The sequence below is a fragment of the Oryx dammah genome, unplaced genomic scaffold (genome assembly GCF_014754425.2).
Source record: "Oryx dammah isolate SB20612 unplaced genomic scaffold, SCBI_Odam_1.1 HiC_scaffold_28, whole genome shotgun sequence".
NCBI lineage: Eukaryota > Metazoa > Chordata > Mammalia > Artiodactyla > Bovidae > Oryx > Oryx dammah.
In genome coordinates this window covers 56319807-56337208 of record NW_024070212.1, presented here as the reverse complement: position 1 = coordinate 56337208, position 17402 = coordinate 56319807, and positions in this window count along the sequence as shown.

Below are 17402 nucleotides of genomic sequence, written 5' to 3'. Positions count from 1 at the left end.
GGTTTGACTTGTGCTTGCATTCTGGTGGGAGGAAGTGAGTTTATTCCCCCACACGACCCCCTCCCCCCCCCCCAAGATGGGCAGGGCTGTGTGAGGTGGTAATCCTATCTGCTGATGATTTGGTTTGTGTTTTGGTCTTGTTTGTTGTTTAGGTGAGGCATCCTGCACTGGGTACTGCCAGCAGGGTAATGCTGGGTCTTATATATAGGTGGAGGCAAGGGACCTGGGTGGCACCAAGTATGCTGGCACACCCACTGCCTTAGCTGCAGGAGCCATGGCCCTATTGGAGTCTTTTTCTAGCCTCTGGTAGCTGGCAATCAGGGTCCTCTTTGGCTGGTCCTTCTCTGTTGCTTGGCTCATTTAGGCACTTACAGGCCCCTTCTGTCTGGGGTCCTTCTCTGTTACTTGGCATGTGAAGTGCCTCAAGGGCCACTCTCTCTGGGGTGTTTTCTATTACTGTTCAGCTGCTGGTGCTGGTGTGTGTGGAGAGAGAGGCTACAATGTTGGCTCTGCTCCTTGCTCGTGAGTCAGCAGTATTGCCTTGCTTCCAAGACTGCCTGGTTTTCCTCCACAGGCATTTTTCACTGCAATATCCTTTCTGATGTCCCCTCAGGCTGTCTCCTCACAATTAACAGCAGACCTAGCCCTGGGATTGCTCTCCAGTCCCTACACTCAAGATACCAGCTGCTGGGATTTCTAGGGGACTTGTGTCCCCATCTGGGGTATGTACGGCTGTGACAAGGAATCTCTGTGTGATTCTCATTCCATTTAGATTTTCACAGATCAGCTGCTTCACTCTCCAACATCCTCAGGTACTTCTCTTTTGTCCCAAACCATTGCCCTGATGTGGGGCTCTGACCCCTGCTTTAGTTCCTCCCACCCCCCAGGTGCTAGTCTAGTTCTGCTCCCTCTCTTCATTTTCCCTCTCCTTCCTTCATCCTACCAAGTTTTGTGTGGTTCTATATTTTCTTTTCTGGTGATCAGGTACTCTTGCCTCCTCTCAGCTGGTGTTCTGCAATATCTTTTGTGTCTTAGGGTGTATTCCTGATGTATCAATGGAGAGAGACATATACTTCATGCCACCTACTCCTCCACCATCTTGTTCTCTCTCACCTTTCCTCCCTTATTATATGTGAGAAAATATCTGCCCCTGGCTATGATGGAATCTCTCACATCATACTAAGCCTGTTGCTAAGACCAACTATAAAATCTGGATAATAAAAAATTAGATGTGTGACAGCATCAGTGATCATCCAAAGAAGGAAATACATAAAAGTGACATTTTCCCATCATGTTTTTCCTTGGGAGAAATTGTTGAGCAGGAAAATAATGTCTGAGAGCTTCTGACAGTGTTCAAAACTGAAGGAGTAGAAGAGTAGGGAATAGAGTGAGATGAAACCTGGAGTTCAGGATTGACAAAGGAGAATAGGGTCCTTGCACATAGGTTTTCAGTTGAGACACCTCAAGGGCTACATCTTAGGACTAATGGAAATCTAGAGACAGACCAAAATCTGGAATCTGGAATCTCAAAAAGTGTAAAGCCCAATCTTGAACTATCTCAATCACTGAATTATTCCAACTGCCTGCCAAAAGTGAATGAAATTCTCTCAATACTGGACTATTGTAATTCAGGGTTTCTGAAAATTTTCACTCATAATATTCACCATTTAATAAATTATTGTACTGATATATGCCAGGAAATAAGACCAGATGGCTAGAAATGAAAGGAAAAAACAGACAATATAATAAAAAATACCTTAGTGAAAGTGAAAGTTGCTCAGTCGTGTCTGACTCTTCATGTCCCATGGACTATACAGTCCATGGAATTCTCTAGGCCAGAATACTGGAATGGATAGCCTTTCCCTTTTCTAGAGGATCTTCCCAACCTAGGGATCAAACCCAGGTCTCCCACATTGCAGGCAGATTCTGTACCAGTTGAGCCACAAAGGGAAGCACAAGAATACTGGAGTGGGTAGCCTATTCCTTCTCCAGGGGACCTTCCCAACCCAGGAATCAAGTCAGGGTCTTCTGCATTGCAGCAGATTCTTTATTAACTGAGCTATGAACGAACCCCCCCTCCTGCCACCCCCAAATACCTTAAGGCATGCAGATACTGGAATGATCAGATATGGACTTCAAGACAACACTTATTAATATACTCAATAAGTGATAATGACAAGACAAAAGATTTCCCCAAGGAATTGTAATCTATAAAAATTTAAATAAACACATTAGAACTGAAAAATACCATTTCTAAAATTAGCAACTCAGAGGTAGACTTAACAGCAGATGTGGTGTTGTTCAGTTGCTGAGTTGTGTCCGACTCTTTGCAACCCCATGGACTGCAGCATGCCAGACTTTCCTTTCAGAAGCAAATTAGACACAGCAAAAATAGGGTACATAATCAGATCAATGAAACCTATATAAACCAAAGCATAAAGAGAAAAGACAGAAATACAGAGAAAAGTATGAGAGATATATACTTTTATATGATACAGTAAATATGTCTAAAATATGTGTAATTAGAATTCCAGAAAGAGAGAACTGTATAATGGGCAGTAGTAATATTTGAAGAAACTCTGGCCAAAGTTTTCTAAAACTGACTAATGAGATCAAGTCACAGAATCAGAAGTTGTTTAAATCTCAAGGAAATAATTACACAGAAATCCACCCTAAGCATAGTATAGTAAAAACAGTTAAAGACCAAAGACACATCTTAAGAGGAAAACACCTTCATATGAAAAATTTAAAAAACCTTCAAATGAGCAGACCTCAAGCTGACAACTGAATTTTCTACAAAATTATGGAAACTATAGAATAATATAACAATGTGTTTTTAAAAAAGAAAATGACCATCTGGAATTCTATACCCAGTAAAACTGTTTTATAGACAAAGTTTTTAGACAAACAAAAAACTGAGATAATTTATTTCAAATATATTTAAGGGATTTCACTAGCCAAAGAAAAATTACTCCAGATGAAAGCATTATAATGAGGGGATGAGAGGCATAAGAAAGTGTAAATAGGTGGATAAAACTAAATATTGTTAGTTTTAAATATTGTTGTTTAGTTGTAAGCCATGTCAGACTCTTTGTGACCCCATGGACTGTAGCAGCTAGGTTACTCTATCCTCCATTATCTCCTGCAGTTTGCTCAATTCATGTCCATTGAATCGGTGATGCTATCTAATCATCTCATCCTCTACTGCCTCCTTCTCTTTTTCTCTTTAATCTTTTCCAGCACCAGGGTCTTTTCCAATGAATTGGCTCTTTGCATCGGTGGCCAAAGTATTAGAGTTTCAGCTTCAGCTTTACAATGAATATTCAGGTTTGATTTCCTTTAGGATTGACTGGTTTGATCTCCTTGCTACCCAAAGGACTCTCAAAGTCTTTTCAAGAACCACAATTCAAAAGCATCAATTCTTTGGACTCAAACTTCTTTATGGTCCAACTCTCACATCCTTACATGACTGCTGGAAAGACCATAGCTTTGACTATGTGAACCTTTGTTGGCAAAGTGATGTCTCTGCTTTTTAACATAGAGAAATGGGAATACCAGACCACCTGACCTGCCTCTTGAGAAACTTGTATACAGGTCAGGAAGCAACAGTTAGAACTGGACATGGAACAACAGACTGGTTCCAAATAGGAAAAGGAGTACGTCAAGGCTGCATATTGTCACCCTGCTTATTGAACTTATATTCAGAATACATCATGAGAAATGGTGGACTGGAAGAAACACAAGCTGGAATCAAGATTGTCAGGAGAAATATCAATAACCTCAGATATGCAGATGACACCACCCTTATGGCAGAAAGTGAAGAGGAACTAAAAAGCTTCTTGATGAAAAGTGAAAGAGGAGAGTGAAAAAGTTGGCTTAAAGCTCAACATTCAGAAAACCCAGATCATGGCATCTGGTCCCATCACTTCATGGGAAATAGATGGGGAAACAGTGGAAACAGTGTCAGACTTTATTTTTTGGGCTCTGAAATCACTGCAGATCGTGACTGCAGCCATGAAATTAAAAGACGCTTACTCCTTGGAAGAAAAGTTATGACCAACCTAGATAGCATATTGAAAAGCAGAGACATTACTTTGCCGACTAAGGTCTGTCTAGTCAAGGCTATGGTTTTTCCAGTAGTCATGTATGGATGTGAGAGTTGGACTGTGAAGAAAGCTGAACGCCGAAGAATTGATGCTTTTGAACTGTGGTGTTGGAGAAGACTCTTGAGAGTCCCTTGGACTGCAAGGAGATCCAACCAGTCCATTCTGAAGGAGATCAGCCCTGGGATTTCTTTGAAAGGAATGATGCTAAAGCTGAAACTCGAATACGTTGGCCACCTAATGCCAAGAGTTGACTCATTGGAAAAGATTCTGATGCTGGGAGGGATTGGGGGCAGGAGGAGAAGGGGACGACAGAGGATGAGATGGCTGGATGGCATCATGGACTCGATGGTCATGAGTCTGAGTGAACTCTGGGAGTTGGTGATGGACAGGGAGGCCTGACGTGCTGCGATTCATGGGGTCGCAAAGAGTCGGACACGACTGAGTGATTGAACTGATCTGAACTGATAGGTTTTGTCATAGCTTTCCCTCTTAGGAGCAAATATCTTTTTATTTTATGGTTGCAGTTGCCATCATAGTGATTTTGGAACCCAGGAAAACAAATTCTATCACTGTTTCCATTTTCCCCCTTCTATTTGCCATGAAGTAATGGGACTGAATGCCATAATCTTAGTTTTTTGAATGTTCAGTTTTAAATCAGCTTTTTCACTGTCCTCTTTAACTTCATCAAAAGGCTCTTTAGTTCCTCTTCATTTTCTGCCACTGGAGTGGTGTCATCTGCATATCTGAGCTTATTTATATTTTTCCTGGCAGTCTTGATTCCATCTTGTGCTTCATCCAGCCCAGCATTTCTCTTGATGTACTCTGCATGTAAGTTAAATAAGCAGGGTGACAATATACAGCCTTGATGTACTCCTTTCCCAATTTTGAACTAGTCCATTGTTCTATATCTGGTTCTAACTGTTGCTTCTTGACCTGCATACAGGTTTCGTGGGAGGCAGATAAGGTAGTCTGGTATGCCCATCTCTTGAAGAATTTTCTGCAGCTTGTTGTGATCCACAAAGTCAAAGGCTTTAGTGTATTCAGTGAAGCAGATGGTTTTCTGGAATTTCTTTGCTTTTCCAGTGATCTAATGGATGTTGGCAATTTAATCTCTGGTTCCTCTGCTTCTTCTATATCCAGCTTGTTTATCTAGATGCTCTCAGTTCAGATACTTTTAAAGCCTTGCTTGAAGGATTTTGAGCATTACCTTTCTGGCATGTGAATGAGTGTAATTGTTTGGTAGTTCAACATTCTTTGACATTGCCTTTCTTTGACTAGAATGAAAACAAACCTTTTTCAGGCCTGTTGCCATGGCTGAGTTTTCCAAATTTGTTGGCATATTGAGTGCAGCACTTTAACAACATATTCTTTTAGGATTTGAAATAGCTCCACTGGAATTTCATCACCTCCACTAGCTTTGTTTGTAGTAATGCTTCTAAAAGCCCACTTCACATTTGAGGACGTCGGCTCTAGATGAGTGATCACACCGTCATGGTTATGTGTGTCATTAAGACCTTTCTTGTACAGTTCTTCTGTGTATTCTTGCCACCTTTTTTTTTTTTTTTTTTTAAATCTCTTCTGCTTCTGTTTAGTCCATAGCGTTTCTGTCCTCTATGGTGCCTGTCTTTGCATAAAATGTTCCCTTGGTATCTCTAATTTTGTGAAGAGATCTCTAGTCTATCACATTCTATTGTTTTCCTCTATTTTTTTGCATTGTGAATAATGCAAAGTCTTCAGTTAAGAAGGCTTTCTTATCTCTTCTTGGTATTCTTTGGAACTCTGCATTCAGATTGGTATATCTTTTTTTTTCTCCTTTGACTTTTGCTTCTCTTCTTTTCTCAGCTATTTGTAAGGCCTCCTCAGACAACCATATTGCTTTGTTGCATTTCTTTTAATTGGTGATAGTTTTGTTCACCACCTCCTGTACAGTGTTATCAAATTTTGTCCATAGTTCTTCAGGCACTCTATCAGATCTGATCCTTTGAATCTATTTGTCACTTCCACTGTATAATCATACAGGATTTAATTTAGGTTATACCTGAGTGGCCTGGGCTTCCCAGATGGCACTAGTGGTAAAGAACCCACCTACAAATGCAGGAGACTTACTAGAGGCAAGTTCAGTCCTTGGGTCGGGAAGATCCTCTGGAGAATGGCATGGCAACCTACTCCAGTATTCTTGCCTGGAGAATCCCATGGACAGAGGAGCCTGGTGGATTACAGTCCACAGGGTCACAAAGAGTCAGACACAACTGAAGTGACTTAGCATGCATACATGCATACCTGAGTGACCTAGTGGGTTTCCCTACTTAAAGTTGGAATTTTGCAATAATGAGCTCATGATCTGAGCTATAGTCAGCCCTTGGTCTTGTTTTTGCTGACTGTATAGAGCTTCTGCATCTTTGGCTGCAAAGAATATAATCAATCTGATTTCGGTGTTGACCTTCTGGTGATGTCCATGTATAGAGTTTGAACTTTTGTTGTTGAAAGAAGGTGTTTGCTTTGACCAGTGTGTTCTCTTGGCAAAACTGTGTTAGCCTTTGCCCTGCTTCATTTTTCACTCCAAGGCCAAAGTTGCCCATTACTCCGGGTATTTCTTGACTTCCTAATTTTGCATTCCAGTTCCCTATGATGAAAAGGACATGATTCTTTGGTGTGAGTTCTAGAAGGTCTTGTACATCTTCATAGAACAGTTTTACTTCTTTGGCATTAGTGGCTGGGGCATAGAATTGGATTGCTGTGATGCTGAACAGTTTGCCTTGTAAATGAACTGAGAGCATTCTATCCTTTTTGAGACTGCACCCATGTAATACATTTCTGACTCTTTTGTTGATCATGAGGGCTACTCCATTTCTTCCAAGGGATTCTTGCCCACAGTAGTATATGTATTGGTCATCTAAAATAAATTCGTCCATTCCTGTCCATTAAGTTCACTGACTCCTAAAATGTTGATTTTCCCTTTTGCCATCTCCTGTTTGACCACTTCTAACTTACCTTGATTCATAAATCTAACATTCTAGTTTCCTAAGCAATGTTGTTCTTTACAGCATTGGAATTTACTTTCACCACCATGCACATCCATAACTGGGTGTCATTTCTGCTTTGGCTCAGACTCTTCATTCCTTCTGGATTCCTCCAATAGCATATTGGACACCTACTGCCCTGGGGGGGGTTCATCTTTTAGAGTTATATCTTTTTGCCTTTTCATAGTGTTCATGGGGTTTTCAAGGCAAGAATGCTGAAGTGATTGCCATTCCCTTCTCCAGTAGACCATGTTCTTTTCAGACCTCTCCACCATGACCCGTCTATCTTGGGTAGCCCTACACAGCAGGACTCATAGTTTAATTGAGTTCCAAAAGGCTGTGATCCATGTGATAATTTTGGTTTGTTTTCTGTGATTGTGTTTTTCATTCTGTCTGCCCTCTGATGGATAAGGATAAGAGGCTTGTGCAAGCTTCCTGATGGGAGGGTCTGTCTATGGGGAAAACTGGGTCTTGCTCTGGTGGGCAGGGCCATGCTCAGTAAATCTTTAATGCAATTTTCTGCTGATGGGTGCAGCTCTGCTCCCTTCCTGTAGTTTCAACTGAGGAGGCCCAGTCCCAGAATCTGTATTCTCTATGATAGGCTATAGGCTCTATGGTAGGGGTAAAGACTACCTCCTCCAGGAGGACTTACACCAGCACACCACGCCTCCGAGGACTACTGCTGCCAGTTGCCCTAACCTTACAGCAGGCCACTGTTGACCCATGTCTTCACCCTAGACCTCCAAACACTCACAGGCAAGTCTGCCTCAGTCTTTTGTGGTATCTCTGCTTCTTTCTCCTAGGTCCTGGTGCACACAAGATTTTGTTTGTTCTTCCAATAGTCTCTTTCACCAGCCCTGAGCAAGTTCTGTAATCCAATTACACTGACCTTCAAAGTCAGATTTGGGGGATTCCCAGTTCCTTTCAGGATCTCAAACTTGAGAAATCTGTTGTGGGGCCTAGAGCTGCTCAACAGTGCTAGAACCTCTTTGGTATAATTGTTCTCCAGTTTGTGGATTGCCACTCAGTGGCTCTATGGTGGGGCTAAAAGTGACCTCTCGCAAGACCTCTTCCACCTGCCATGCCTTCCAGGACTGCTGCTACCAGTGCCCATCCCTGTGGCAGGCTACTGCTGGCCTATACATCTGCAGGAGACCCTCAAACATTCACAGGCAGGTCAGGCTCAGTCACTTGCGGGGGGATCACTGCTTCTTTCCCCAAGTCCTGGGAACACAAGTTTGTTTGTCCTTTCCAAGAGTCTCTGGTGGCTGTGAGGTTTGATTTTAAAGTGATTGCACCCCTCCTACCATCTTATTGCAGCTTCTCCTTTGTCCTTGGATGTGGGGTATCTTTTTTTGGTGAGTTCCATCATTCTCCTCTTGGTGGTTGATCAGCATCTAGTTATGATTTTGGTACTCTTACAGGAGAAAGTGAGTGTACATCCTTTTACTCTGCCACCTGTCTGGTCTTGTTCATTTCCTCCCAGAGGGTGAAGAGTCAGCAGGGCAAAGGGAAGGTCTCTGGTGCTTGTGGTGTGGCACTGTGTCTGGATGGGGATAGCATTTAAACCAGTGGACTCAGTAAAGTAATCTGCCTCCTCCATGTGTGCAGGCATTATGCAGTCCTTTGAGGGCCTGAGTAGAAAAGGCAGAGGAAGGAGGAATTTCCCCATTTTTGCTTTCTTTCTGAATTCTTGAGTTGGGACATTTCACCTACTAGCCCCTAGGATGGGTTTTAAACCATTGGCTGACTTGGTTCTGAGCCCTTCAGACTTAACTGAATTATACCATTGCCTTTCCTGGGTTTGCAGTTTGCAGGTGTGGAACACTTCAGTTTCCATAATGTGAGCTTATTGATCATAATAAATCTATGATGATTTATTATAAATAAACATGATATATTGTTAATATTTTAATATTTTATAATTTTAATATACAACACTGATATGATAGTATATATTTAAAATGTTTATATATAGTGTTTTATAATGTGTTGTTATATGTACATCATTCTATATGTTTAGTTGGTAAATCATATCTGAAATTTTTTTTGAACTTTTTATTTTGTATTGGGAGAAGACTCTTGATAGTTCCTTGGACTGCAAGGAGGTCCAACCAGTTCATCCTAAAGGAGATCAGTCCTGGGTGTTCATTGGAAGGAATGATGCTAAAGCTGAAACTCCAATACTTTGGCCACCTCATGCAAAGAGTTGGCTCATTGGAAAAGACTCTGATGCTGGGAGGGATTGGAGGCAGGAGGAGAAGGGGACGACAGAGGATGAGATGTCTGGATGGCATCACCGACTCAATGGACATGAGTTTGAGTGAATTCCGGGAGTTGGTGATGGACAGGGAGGCCTGGCGTGCTGTGATTCATGGGGTCGCAAAGAGTTGGACAGGACTGAGCGACTGAACTGAACTGAACTGATAGCCAGTTAACAATGTAATAGTTTCAGGTGAACAGTGAAGGGACTCAGCCATACATACACATGTATCCATTCTCCTCTAAACCCCTTTTCTGTCCAGACTGCCACAAACATTGAATAGAGTTCTTTGTGCTGTACAATAGATCCTTCTTGGTTATCTATTTTAAGTATAGCAGTGTGTACATGACTGTCCCAAACTCTTTAACTGTCCCTTCTACCTGGCAATCATAACTTCATTTTTTAAGTCTGTGAGTCTCTTTGTGTTTTGTAAGTAAGTTCATTTGTATCATTTATTTTTACATTCCACATATAAGGGATGCCATTTGATATTTCTCCTTTGAATGACTGACTTCAATCAGTATGACACTCTCTATGTTCATCCATTTTGCTGCAGATGGCATTATTTCACACTTTTTAATGCCTGAGTAATATATAAGTACCATATCTTCTTTATCATTCCCCTGTTGATGGATTTTTATGTTTCCTTCATGTCTTGGCTATTGTAAGTAGTGCTGCAGTGAAGTGTATGTATCCTTTTAGATCATGTTTTTCTCTGGATCTATGCCCAGGAGTAGGATTGCAGGGTCATATGGTAGCTTTATTTTTAGTTTTTTAAGGAACTTCCATACTGTTCTTCATAGTGGCTGTACCAATTTACATTCCTACAAACAGTGTAGGAGAGTTCCCTTCTCTCCACACCCTTTGTAGCATTTATTTTTGTGTGGATTTTTTTGATAATAGCCATTCTGGCTGGTGTGAGGTGATATCTCATTATAGTTTTGATTTGCATTTCTCAGATAAATAGTGATGCTGAACATCCTTTCATGAGCCTATTGGCCATCTCTATATCTTCTTTGAAGAAATGTCTTATTAGGTCTCCTGCCCATTTTTTGAGAGGGTTGTTAGTTTTGATGCTGCTAAGCATCATGAGCTGCTTGCCAATTTTGGAAACTAATCCCTTATTGGTCACATCATTTGCAAATGTTTTCTCCCAATCTGTGGGTTGTCTTTTCTTTTTATTTATTTCTGTGAAAAAACTTTTGAGTTTGGGTAGGTTCCCTTTGTTTATTTTTGTTATTTCCATTTTTCTGGGAAATGGATCAAAAAAGAAGTTGCTGTGATTTATTTTTTCCACTGGTTCTATAGCATCCAGGCTCACATTTAGATCTTTAATCCATTTTGAGTTTACTTTTGTATATGGAGTTAAAGAATGATCTAATTTCATTTTTTTACATGTGGCTGCCCAGTTTTCCCTCATGCGAAGAGTTGACTCATTGGAAAAGACTTTGATGCTGGGAGGGATTGGGGGCAGGAGGAGAAGGGGACGACAGAGGATGAGATGGCTGGATGGCATCATTACTCAGTGGACGTGAATCTGAGTGAACTCTGGGAGTTGGTGACTCTGGGAGTTGCTGCGATTCATGGGGTCGCAAAGAGTTGGACATGACTGAGCGACTGAACTGAACTGCCCAGTTTTCCCAGGACCATTTGTTGAAGAGACTGTCTTTCCAACATTGTGAAGTCTTGCCTCCTTTGTGATAGATGATTAATTGACCATACGTGCATGAGCTTATTTCTGGGGTTTTCTATCCATTGATCTGTATTTCTATTTTTTTGCGCCAGTACCACATTGCTTTGATGACTGTAGCTTTATAGTATAGTCTGCAGTCAATAAGCCTGATTCCTCCAGCTCTGTTTTTCTTTCTCAGAATTGTTTTGGCTATTCAGGGTATTTTGTGTCTCCATACAAATTTTGAGATTATTTTTTTCCTGTGAAAAATGCCATTGTTAATTTGATAGGGATTGCATTGAATCTGTAGATTCCCTTGGGTAGTGTAGTCATTTTGATAATACTGATCTTCTAATCCACGAACCTGCTATATTTTTCCATCTATTTATGTCTTCTTCAATTTCTTTCATCAACATTTTATAGTTTTTGGAGTAAAGGTTTTTTTTGTCTCCTTAGGTAGGTTTATTCCTAGGTATTTTATTCTTTCTGATGTCATGGTAAATGGAATTGTTTATTGAATTTCTCTTTCTGATATTTCATTTTTAGTGTATAGAAATCCAACATATTTCTGAATATTAATTTTGTAAGCTGCAACTTTACCAAATTCATTGAGTTCTAGTAGTTTTCTGGTAGCATCTTTAGGATCTTCTATGTATAGTATCATGTCATCTTCAAACAGTGACTGTTTAATTTCTTTTCCAATTTGAACTCCCTTTATTTCTTTTTTTTTGTCTGATTGCTGTAGCTATGACTTCCAAAACTATGTTAAATAAAAGTGTCGAGAGTGGACATCCTTATCTTGTTCCTGATCTTAAAAGCAATGCTTTCAGCTTTTCACCATTGAGCATACGATGCTAGTTGTAGGTTTGTCATATATGGCCTTTATTATGTTGAGGTGTAAACCCGTCTGTCCAATTTCTGGAGGGTTTTTATGATAAATGGGTGCTGAATTTTGTCAAAACCTTTTTCTGCATCTACCATCTGAGATGGTCATATAGTTTTTGTTCTTCAATTTGTTGATGTGGTGTATCCCATTGATTGCAGATGCTGAAAATCCTTGCATCCCTAGGATGAATCCCACTTGATAATGGTGTATGATCTTCTTAATACATTGTTGGATATGAATTGCTAGTATTTTGTTGAGGATTTTTGCATCTATGTTCGTCAGGGATATTGGCTTGTAATTTCATTTTTTTGTGGAGTCTGTGTGTGGTTTTGGTATTAGGGTGGTGGTGGCCTTATAAAATGAATTCGGGAGTTTTTCTTCTTCTGCAGTTTTTGGAACACATTCAGTATGATACGCCTTCTCTAAATGTGTGATAAAATTTGACTGTGAAGCCATCATGTCCTGGACTTTCGTTTCTTCAGTTCAGTTCAGGCACTCAGTTGTGTCCGAATCTTTGCGACCCCATGGACTGCAGCACGTCAAGCCTCCCTGTCCATCACCAACTCCCGGGGTTAACCCAAATTCATGTCCATTGAGTCAGTGATGCCATCCAACCATTTCATCCTCTGTTGACCCCTTCTCCTCCCGCCTTCAATCTTTTCCAGCATCAGGGTCTTTTCAGATGAGTCAGTTCTTCACATCAGGTGGCCAAAGTATTGGAGTTTCAGCTTCAGCATTAGTCCTTCCAATGAACACCCAGGACTGATTTCCTTTAGGATGGACTGGTTGGAATCTTCTTGCAGTCCAAGGGACTCTCAAGAGTCTTCTCCAACACCACGGTTTAAAAGTATCAGTTCTTTGGCACTCAGCTTTCTTTATAGCATAACTTTCACATCCATACGTGACTACTGGAAAAAACCATAGCCTTAACTAGACGGACCTTTGTTGGCAAAGTAATGTCTCTGCTTTTGAATATGCTATATAGGTTGGTCATAGCTTACCTTCCAAGGAGTAAGTGTCTTTTAATTTCATGGCTGCAGTCACCATCTGCAGTGATTTTGGAGCCCCCCAAAATAAAGTCTGTCACTCTTTCCACTGTTTCCCCATCTATTTGCCATGAAGTGATGGGACCCTGCCATGATCTTAGTTTTCTGAATGTTGAGCTTTAAGCCAACTTTTTCACTCTCCTCTTTCACTTTCATCAAAAGGCTTTTTAGTTCCTCTTCACTTTCTGCCATATGGGTGGTGTCATCTGCATATCTGAGGTTGTTGATTTTTCTCCTTTCAATCTTGATTCCAGCTTGTGCTTCTTTCAGCCCAGCGTTTCTCATGATGTACTCTGCATATAAATTCAATAAGCAGGGTGACAATATATAGCCTTGACTTACTCCTTTTCCTATTTGGAACCAGTCTGTTGTTCCATGTCCTGTTCTAACTGTTGCTTCCTGACCTGCATATAGGTTTCTCAAGAGGTGGGTCAGGTGGTCTGGTATTACCATCTCTTTCAGAATTTTCTACAGTTCAGTCAAAGGCTTGAATTTACCTGTTAGTCTAGGTATTTCTTGACTTCCTACTTTTGCATTCCAGTCCCTATAATGAAAAGGACATCTTTTTTGGGTGTTGGTGAAGGTCTTGTCGGTCTTCATAGAACTGTTCAACTTCAGCTTCCTCAGCATTACTGGTCAGAGCATAGACTTGGATTACTCTGATATTGAATGGTTTGCCTTGGAAACAAACAGATATCATTCTGTCATTTTTGAGACTGCATCCAAATACTGCATTTTGGACTCTTTTGTTGACTATGATGGTTACTCCATTTCTTCTAAGGGATTTTTTCCCACAGTAGTAGGTATAATGGTTATTTGAGTTAAATTCACCCATTGTAGTCCATTTTAGTTCACTGATTCCTAAAATGTTGATGTTCACTCTTGCCATCTCCTGTTTGACCAATTCCAATTTACTTTGATTCATGGACCTAACATCCAGGTTCCTATGTAATATTGCTCTTTATAGCATCAGATTTTACTTGCATCACCAGTCACATCCACAAATGGGTGCTGTTTTTGCTTTGGCTCCATCATCATTCTTTCTGGAGTTATTTCTCCACTCTTCTCCAGTAGCATATTGGGCAACTACCAACATGGGGAGTTCATCTTTCAGTGTCCTATCTTTTTGCCTTTTCATACTGTTCATAGGGTTCTCAAGGCAAGAATACTTGAAGTGGTTTTCCATACCCTTTTCCAGTGGACCACATTTTGTCAGAACTCTCCCCTATGAGTCTGTTTTGGGTGGCCCTACAAGGCATGGCTCATAGTTTCATTGAGTTAGGCAAGGCTGTGGTCCATGTGATTAGATTGGTTAGTTTTCTGTGATTGTGGTTTTCAGTCTGTCTGCCCTCTGGTGGATAGGGATAAGAACCTTATGGAAGCTCCTGAAGGGAGAGACTGACTGAGGGGGAAACTGGGTCTTGTTCTGATGGCGGGGCCATGCTTGCTCAGTAAATCTTTAGTCTAATTTTCTATTGATGGGTGGAGCTGTGTTCCCTCCCTGCTATTTACCTGGGGTCAAACTATGGTGGAGGTAATGAAGATAATGGTGACCTCCTTCAGAATATCCCATGCATGTACTTATACCCTCAGTACCCCCAACCCTGCAGCAGGCCACCATTGACTCATGCCTCTGCTGGAGACTCCTGGACATTCCTGGGCAAGTCTGGGTCAGTCTCTTGTGGGGTCACTGATCTTTTGTCCTGGGTCGTGGTATACACAAGGTTCTGTTTTTGCCCTCCAAGAGTCTATTTCCCAGTCCTGTGTAAGATCTGGCAGCTCTCTGGTGGGGTTAATGGTGACATCCTTTGTTACTTGAGAAGTTTCTATTCACAGTTTCAATTTCAGCACTCGTAATTGGTCTGTTCAAGTTTTCTATTTCTTTGTGGTTCCTTTCTAAGAATTTGTCCATTTCCTCCACGTTTACATTTTATTGGCATAAAATTGTTCATAGTAGTCTCTTAATAATTCTTGGTATGCCTGTGGAGTCAATGGTATGGTAGCCTCTCTTTTTTCATTTCTAATTCATTTGAGTCCTCCCCCTCTTTTTCTATTTTGTTTATCTTTTCCAAGAGCTGGCTTTTAGTTTCATTGATCTTTACAATTGTTTTCTTTGTCTCTGTTTTATTTCTGCTCTGATCTTTATGATTTATTTCCTTCTACTAACTTTAGGTTTTGTTTGTCTTTTCTCTAGTTGTTTTAGGTGTAAGGTTAGGTTATTTATTTGAGATTTTTCTTGTTTCTTGAGGTAAGGTTGTAAAAGTATTTCTTGAGGTATTGCTGTAAACTCCCCTTTTAGAACTGCTTTTGCTGCATCCCACTGTGCTTTGATTTTCATTTGTCTTCAGGTATTTTTAAGTTTCCTCTTTGATTTCTTCAATGATTCATTAGTTGTTTAGTAGCATATTTTTTAGCTGCCACGTGTTTGTGTTTTTTAGAGTTTTTTTCTTGTCGTTCTTTATTTCAGTGTTGTGGTCAGAAAAGATGCCTGCTATGTTTTCAGTTTTCTTAGACTTACCAAGGCTCACCTGGTGGTGCAGCATGTGGTCAGTCCTGGAGAATGTTCCATGTGCACTTGATTAAGAATGTGTAGTCTGCTGCTTTTGGATGGAATGCTCTATAAATATTAAATCCAACTTGTCTAAAGTGTCATTTAAGGAGTGTGTTTTCTATTAATTTCTGTCCAAATGATCTGTCCACTGATGAAAGATGGGTATTCAAAGTCCCCTCTTACTTTAAGACTGTTACTGTCATTTTCTCCCTTTATGGTTGTTAGTATTTACCTGACATTGAGGGGCTCCTATGTTGGATGCATATATAACTGTTATATCTTCTTCTTGGACTGAACCTTTGATCATTAGGTAGTGGCCTTCTTTGTCTCTTAAAACAGTCTTTGTTTCAACGTCTATTTTGTCTGATATGAGTGTTGCTATTCCAGCTTTCTTATGATTTCCATTTGCGTGGAATACCTTCTCCCGTCTCCTTACTTTCAGTCTGTAAGTGTCCCTAGGTTTGAAGTGAATCTCTTGTAGACAACATATGTACAGGTCTTATTTTTGTATCCATCCAGCCAGTCTGTGTCTTTTGGTTGGTTCATTTAATCCATTTACAATTAGGGTAATTTGTGACCGCATGGATTGTAGCCCACCAGGCTGCTCTGTCCGTGGGATTTCCCAAGCAAGAATACTGGAGTGGGTTGCTATTTCCTTTTCCAGTGATCTTCCAGACCCAGTGATCAAAACCATGTCTCCTGCATTGGCAGGTGGGTTCTTTACTGCTGAGTCACCAGGAAAGCTCTATGTATATTAAATATATATATTTATATCTTTTTAGTCATCTAGCATCAATTTATCTGTTACCTTTCATCTATCTCTCCTACTATATGTTTCTCTGGAAAACCCTAATACTGATTTTTGCTTTTATAATCCTCATTTTATAGTGAAGAAATTGGGACAATGAAGAATAAATAATATACCTGAAGTCACATAGCTAATCCTCAGAGTATTCTTGACTACCAGACTATACCACCTATAATTAAGTTGATTAAAATTTGCTTTAAATTTAATATTTCAGGAACAAAACATGAACACAAAGTAAGGTATTTCTATTTTATATATATTTCTGAAGTGAAATCTAGGAAAATCATTTATACCTCTGATATAAAGGTTTTTTTTTTTTGTGTGTGTGTGTGTAGGGGGAGAACAGAAGGTATAGTATATAAACTGAAACCAGAGTATAAACTGTGGGTTCTTACATTTAAAATCAGTCTTGAAAGCTAAAGTGAAAGTGAAAGTGAAGTCTCTCACTCCTGTCTGGCTCTTTGCAACCCTATGGATTGTAGCCTGCCAGGCTCCTGCCTCCATAAGATTTTCCAGGCAAGGATACTGGAGTGGGTTGCCATTTCCTTCTCCAGGGAAACTTCCCAACTCAGGGATTGAACATGGGTCTCTTGCATTACAGGCAGACTCTTTACCATCTGAGCCACCTGAGAATCAGCCTTGGCTCCTTTTAAAAACATTTCTATTTCTCAAGCAAGAAATCTGACATCTTTGCCATAGCCCCATTTTGAAAAACTGTGGTAAAATATACAACATAAAATGATTAAAACGACCAACTTTAAGTGTACAATTCAGTTGCATTAAGTATATTCATATTGCTGAACAGCTGTCATTACCACCCATCTCCAGAAATTTGTCATTATTTCAAACAGAAACTCTATTCATTAAAAAATAATTTATTTTTACCTCATTTAGCCTCTGAGAAACCTCTGTTATATTTTCTGTTTAGGAATTTGTCTATTCTTGGTATGAATGGAATATGAATGAAATCATACAATATTTACCCTTTTTTGTCTGCCTTTTTTCATGACATAATGTTTTCAAGGTACATCGATGTTTGAGCATATGTCA